At 43.2% G+C, this 5,874-nt stretch overlaps 2 long non-coding RNA genes across 2 annotated transcripts; one reads left to right on the top strand and one right to left on the bottom strand.

Moving 5' to 3' along the window:
• Positions 1–440: 440 nt before the first annotated feature.
• LOC116507119 lies at positions 441–2,031 on the top strand. Its single transcript, XR_004255157.1, has 3 exons — positions 441–511; positions 1,261–1,318; positions 2,004–2,031. It is a non-coding gene; the product is annotated as an uncharacterized LOC116507119 (long non-coding RNA).
• Positions 2,032–3,894: 1,863 nt separating this feature from the next.
• LOC116508268 lies at positions 3,895–4,565 on the bottom strand. Its single transcript, XR_004255302.1, has 2 exons — positions 4,508–4,565; positions 3,895–4,190 (listed from the first exon to the last, which is right to left on the bottom strand). It is a non-coding gene; the product is annotated as an uncharacterized LOC116508268 (long non-coding RNA).
• Between the last annotated feature and the right edge of the window lie 1,309 nt (positions 4,566–5,874).

The raw sequence follows: 5,874 nt of genomic DNA, 5'->3' as shown, positions 1-5,874 counted from the left end.
TGGGGATTCCATTAAACTTCACAGACATGCTGATACCTGCCATGTTGGCAGCCTCCATACAGTCACCAAACTCCTCATCCATCATGTCAAAAGTTCCTGTCACCAGAAAGGGGCTGGGCCTGGCTAGCTTTGTGGCAGTGAAGCGCACTCGGAAAAACCTGCAATGTTTAGGGGCCAAAAAAATGGCTTCAGGCTGTCCCAGTTGGGTGGGCATTGCAACCACAAAGCTAGAGGTTGATCTGCTTAATGATTTGGGGAAATTACTAAACTCTGATTTTGTTGGCCAGATAGTAGTTATTTCCCAATAACACACTTGGCCTGGCAACTGAACATTTGTTTTCATTTTTTACTACTTGGATTTTTTATACCACCTTTATTATTTCTCTAAATAGCTCAAGGCAGTGAACATATCTAAGATTTCTTCATCCCACAAGAACAACCTTTTGAAGGCTGAGAGAAGGACTGGCTCAAGGTCACTCACTGGGCTTTCATGGTTGAGATGGGACTCGTAGTAAGTACTTGCAGGGGGGGTCTGTCTTAATTCCAAAGGTCACCACCTTTTCCTGTTATCAGAAATCATAGCAATACAAAGACAGTCAAATTGATAGAGAGCTGATACCGACTCCTGTGGGGTTTTTTGAGCAATGAGATGCCTTGAGTTGGATTCAGAATCAAATGGGAAGTCAGGATAGTTTGAAGAGAGACCAGTATTGAGGGATTTTGTTGGCATTTCTCAAACTAGACCCCTTTAAGGTATGGGAGACTTCAACTCCCAGCCAGCCATTTAGCAAGCAGAATTCTGGGAGTTGAAGACCATTCAAGCCTTAAAAGGGCCAAGTTTGTGTTTTTATACAAAGTTATACTGCTTTAGGCCAGGGGTGTCAAACTCAAGGCCCACAGGCCAGATCTGGCCTGCAGAATGCTTAGATCCGGCCCGCAGGACACTCTGCAAATAGCGGACTGGCCCATGGGCCTCTGCCAACAAAAAAGGAGCTTGAGAGGGGCGCGAGTGGCCCTACTAAGCCCTAGTTTGCTGGTAGAGCACTGCAGGAGGCTGTCGCTGCTCAAAACGGAGCCTGGGAGGGGTGCTCTTGACACGAAGTGATGTCGAACTGGCTACTCCCACCCTGGCCACACACACCCGCCCCTCCGAGGTCAAACACAACCCTGATACAGGCCTCAATGGAATTGAGTTTGACACCCCTGCTTTAGGCTTTTGTCATTTGATTGCATTAACCCTAATCTGTTCCCTGTTTGTAGGTTAAGGCAACAATGAAAAGGAAGTAGACAACAGAAGCCTTGAGCTGAAAGGGACCTTGTAAGTTAACCGCCTGCCTGCCTGACTGATTGATAGATTGATTATGTGTCATCAAGTTGAATGTTGATGCCTAGTAGCCCATAGATCAATTTTCTCCATGGAGATCTGTCCCCAACCTGGTCCTCTGGGTCTCCCAACCTTCCCCCCAGCCTCATTTTAGCTGCTTATGGATGATCCTTCACTTTTCCCAGCATTGCAGACTTCTCCAGGGAGTTTGGTCTGCATTGATTGACAGCATGGAAACTGTGTGGAACTCTTGAGTGACCACAGAGGTAGATAGATGACCTGTCCCCAGTCTGGACTTTCGGTCTCCCAAAAGTTCACCCATCCACACAGTAATCAAATCCACCAACCCTTGCGCTAAAATTTCCTCCCTTTCTCTTTCCTTCCACCTTTATCAGCATTAGGAACATTTCCAGAGAGCTGATTTTCACTGATGTGGCTCAAATATGATATTTTGAACCTGATGGTTTTTAGTTGAGATCTGGGTAGATTATATTGAAAGGATCCTTCGTCAGGAGACCCCCCTCTCCAGATCGTTGGTTATCCACTCCTGCTGCATCTCATGCTAGCAGAAGATGATGGACTCCAAAACTTTAGGAAAAAGCCAGAATTGAGAAGGCAGGTTAGCAAAATTAGACCTGAACTGAGAGAGGATGTGACTGTGTCTCCATTTTTCAAACAGGTCAGCAACAAGGAAGAAATGGTCGTACGGCCAATATCCTTGGATGATCTCTCAGCGACCACTGATGGTCCCAACTTCCAGGTTGATGACTGAGAGACTCCTTTAACTTTCAGACCCAGAAATTCCAGAAAGATATCAGTGGATGAAAGATTAGCACAGCTATCTCCAGGAGAAAGTGGATCAACTTAAGACCACAACAGACGATCTGCAGAAGATCATGCCATCAGTTAGAGCTAGAGAACAAATCTTTGGTGAAATACATTAAAGAACTCTACAAAGAACTGCATGAGGTTACTTAGCCGTGTCCATCTCAAGTAAGAGAAGGCTGACTGAGAAAAACCTCAAAGAGGCGAGGAACTTTCTGCCAGACATTAAGAAGCACCTCCAGAGTCTGCAGCATGAAGTGGCTTAGATGGACCACAGTACCATGTGCAGAAAAGCCACTACAGCCAACTGAGAAGTCACCCCTCTTCAGAAGATGAGGGAAAACAAGAAGAAGCACCTCAAAAGTCTGCAGCAGCCGCATCTGAGATCCCAGATCCAGCTCTGGCCAGACTCACCTGGCACACAAGGTAGCAAGTCCCCCCACTCATCACCTCCCAGGTACACCAGATAGGAAATATGACCAAATGAGGTAACTCTACTTTATTGGAAGGATACATAAGATAATCTTGAAAGTCTGAAAGTACATCTCTCCCACCAACTCTTTTGAAAGCCTGAAAAATGATGGAGGGTCCTTTCTGAGGTTCTTTCTGTGCCAGTTATGCACCTGGGGGCTCCCCCACCTTATCTGATTATTCCCTGTGCAGCAGCATCTCCTTCTCTCCCAAGGTCATTTATTTGTTACTATTCCTTTATTTTTATAAACAACTCAAGGCAGTCAATCTATCAAACACACCTTCCTTCTCCTATTTCCCCTCACAACAACAACCCTGTGAAGTAGAAGGTATAGTGACTGACCGACAGTCACCCAGCTGACTTTGATGACTAAGGTGGGACTAGAACTCAGGATCTTCCACTTTCTAGCCTGGTGCCATATTTTATTTGCACTTATCTTTACACTTCCTTAATAGTTTGCAGGAATGCCTTGATCCAGCAAAGTATTAACTACGGTACTCCCTCATAATTAAGTTAATTAATTAAGATAATGCCTCATAAAACTGAGGAGGTGTGAATAGCAATTGGTCCTTGCTCATCTAGTTTTCTATGTTGTCATTAATACAGGCGGGATAGTTGAAGAAATGGGATTTTGTGATCAAACATGTATACCAATTCTAGATAAAGCTACTTTGATCTTGTTTTAAAAATACCATCCAGCTTTTAGAACAATATCTACGATTTCCTAACAGAGTGCATAAGTAAACTCTAGTAGAAAAATAGATAATTTTTAGCAGTAGGACTTAACAAGACCCTTTTATTTCACATAAGACAAATGAATGGCAGCTACAATGTGAATCTTTCATTAAGATTTCATTTATACTTTTTGTCATATCATTTCTTTTTTAATCAATTTTTTTATTTTATTCAAAACCTCCAAAAATGTAATTAAAATTACAAACAAGCCCCAAAAGTTAAATAAAACTACATAAAAAGTACATAAAAAGAAAAACGAAAAGAACCAGTTCAGGTGAGGAAACCAGGAATCTCTCAGCAGGGAAAAAAAAAACCCTGCTGAGTCTGGATGCCATCTTAGGGAGAGTCAGAAAAAACGCTTTCCTTCCAGTTGTTCATCAGCTGCCAGTCCTGGATGCTCAGCCATCATCCCTGAGTCCTGCAGGTCATTTTCCACCAGATGTCCAAGAATTTGAAGCCCTGGCATGGTCCTTCTTGACCTGGGCAACTAGAGAGCCCAATCTGGGTTTCTGTTATAGTGTTTTCCTCTATTGTTTATGGGAGAGACACTCTTTGTCCGATTCCTCTCATGAGTCCTGTTCAGTATGATTGAACCTGAGGTGTAGCCCTAATCTTCCTCAGAGCACACAAGCCCCACAACCATGTCAAGGTCCTGCCTCATGGGGGAGGGGGGATTGTGGTTCTTCACACAGTCAGCTAGATGTTCAGACTGGATGTCAGCTCTTCCAAGGAAGGCGGCCTTTGGCAACTGACTGATGGTGAGATTGTCAATGCCGATGGGGTCCAAATTGGGCTCCAGTTGTTTTGGGATTTCACCCACTGCAGCTATTCATCCTGGGGCAAAAGAAGCACCAATGTAATATTTAATTAAAAAAATAAGTAAGCAAGAAATAATAAATAAAACGTAACAACCAAATTAATATTTAAAACTACAGGCTCCCACTCTTCTTCCTTTTTAGCTTCCAAGGCCAGCCATCCCCACCCAAAAACCCAAAGCAGGCACTGCAAAGCAACCAAGGACCCCAGGTGACCTCAAGAGGCCCCAAATCCTCTCCCTTCAGCTAAGACTCTTCTTTTGGACATAGAATTAAATAACAATAATATCATCATAATGAGAAAAAACCAACAACCAAATTAGTTCAAACACTTACCATCCATCACATTGTCGTGCAACGTAGAACGTCTGACATCCTTCACTCATCATGATGGGGATGTTGGGGTAGATGGGTTCCGGTATGTACGGTTCCACAGTGATGATATCAACCTCCACATCTTCATTTTGTTTCTCTGGTGACACTGCAGACACCTTTTTCTGTGGATTGAAGAAGAGGAAAAGAATCAAATATAACTGACTGGTACACTGTTTTCTTAACAATGATAATAAGATAATTCTTAATGGGGGCTCCAGATTTTCAAGAAAAGATTTGGAGTGGGAGTAGAAGACCTTCAAGGTCCCTTCCAGCTCTGAGGGAGTCTATACTTTCTCCTGTTAGTTCCACCAACATTTGGGGGGCTTTCAGTGCCCCAGGGCTCCCCAGGTTGTGGTGATGCCACTCCCCTGATCAGGAGCAACTTACTTGCACAGGTGAACAAATATGCAGAGGTCAATGAAGACATAGACCCCCAAGGACAAACAAAGTTGCCATCCAGGGGTCCCCATAACTTGTCAGAAGGTGCAAAGAGGAAAGAACTGAAGAGGAAATGCTTTTGTAAAGTTGATTTGATTCTTTTGAATTTATTTGTAATGTAAATCTACATCTGGATTTGGAATGCCCTTCAAGATCATTTTTTAATCCGTTCATTTCTGTTCCAAAATGGAAGAGACTGAACTCATGTGGCCATCCAGTGAGAGCCCTCAGAACTTCCTTGGAGACCCTGGAAATGACTTTGGTCATCTTTGGAATCTATGTGTTGTTTGGCCTCTGCCTGAAGGTGTTGCAAGCGTCACCAGAACCACCAGCTGAAGATGAGGAGGAGGCCTCCATCACTGTGGAACCTCCATACCGGAATCCATCGATCCCAACATCACCATAATTGATGGAAGACAATGTCAGACTTTCAGCCCTGGGTCAACAATGTGATGGCAGGAATTTCACCCATGGTCACAATTTGTCCTGGGGCAAAAGAAGCACAGATTGAATATTTTAATCATAATGAAATAGTAAACAAGAAACAAAACAATGAAATAAAACTGAGCAACCACATTAAAGTTAAAGGCTCCTAATATTCTTTCCTGTTAGCTTCCATAGTCCAACCATCCCCACCCAAAACCCTAAAGCAAGAAATGCAAAAGAACAAAAGGCATTAAGAATTAAATAAAAACAGCAATAACAAAATGCCTTTAAAATAGAAAAATAAAGACAAACTGACAAACACTTACCAACCATCATATTGTCACGCAAAGCAGAACATCGGACATCCTTCGCTCATCAATTAAGGTGATGTTGGGGTAGATGGGTTCCGGTATGTACGGTTCCACCGTGATGATATCAGCCTCCACATCTTCATTTGTTTCTCT

This window comes from Thamnophis elegans, chromosome 4 (assembly GCF_009769535.1).
Source record: "Thamnophis elegans isolate rThaEle1 chromosome 4, rThaEle1.pri, whole genome shotgun sequence".
NCBI lineage: Eukaryota > Metazoa > Chordata > Lepidosauria > Squamata > Colubridae > Thamnophis > Thamnophis elegans.
Note: the sequence above shows the minus strand (reverse complement) of the source record. Positions and strands in the feature narration are given on the sequence as shown.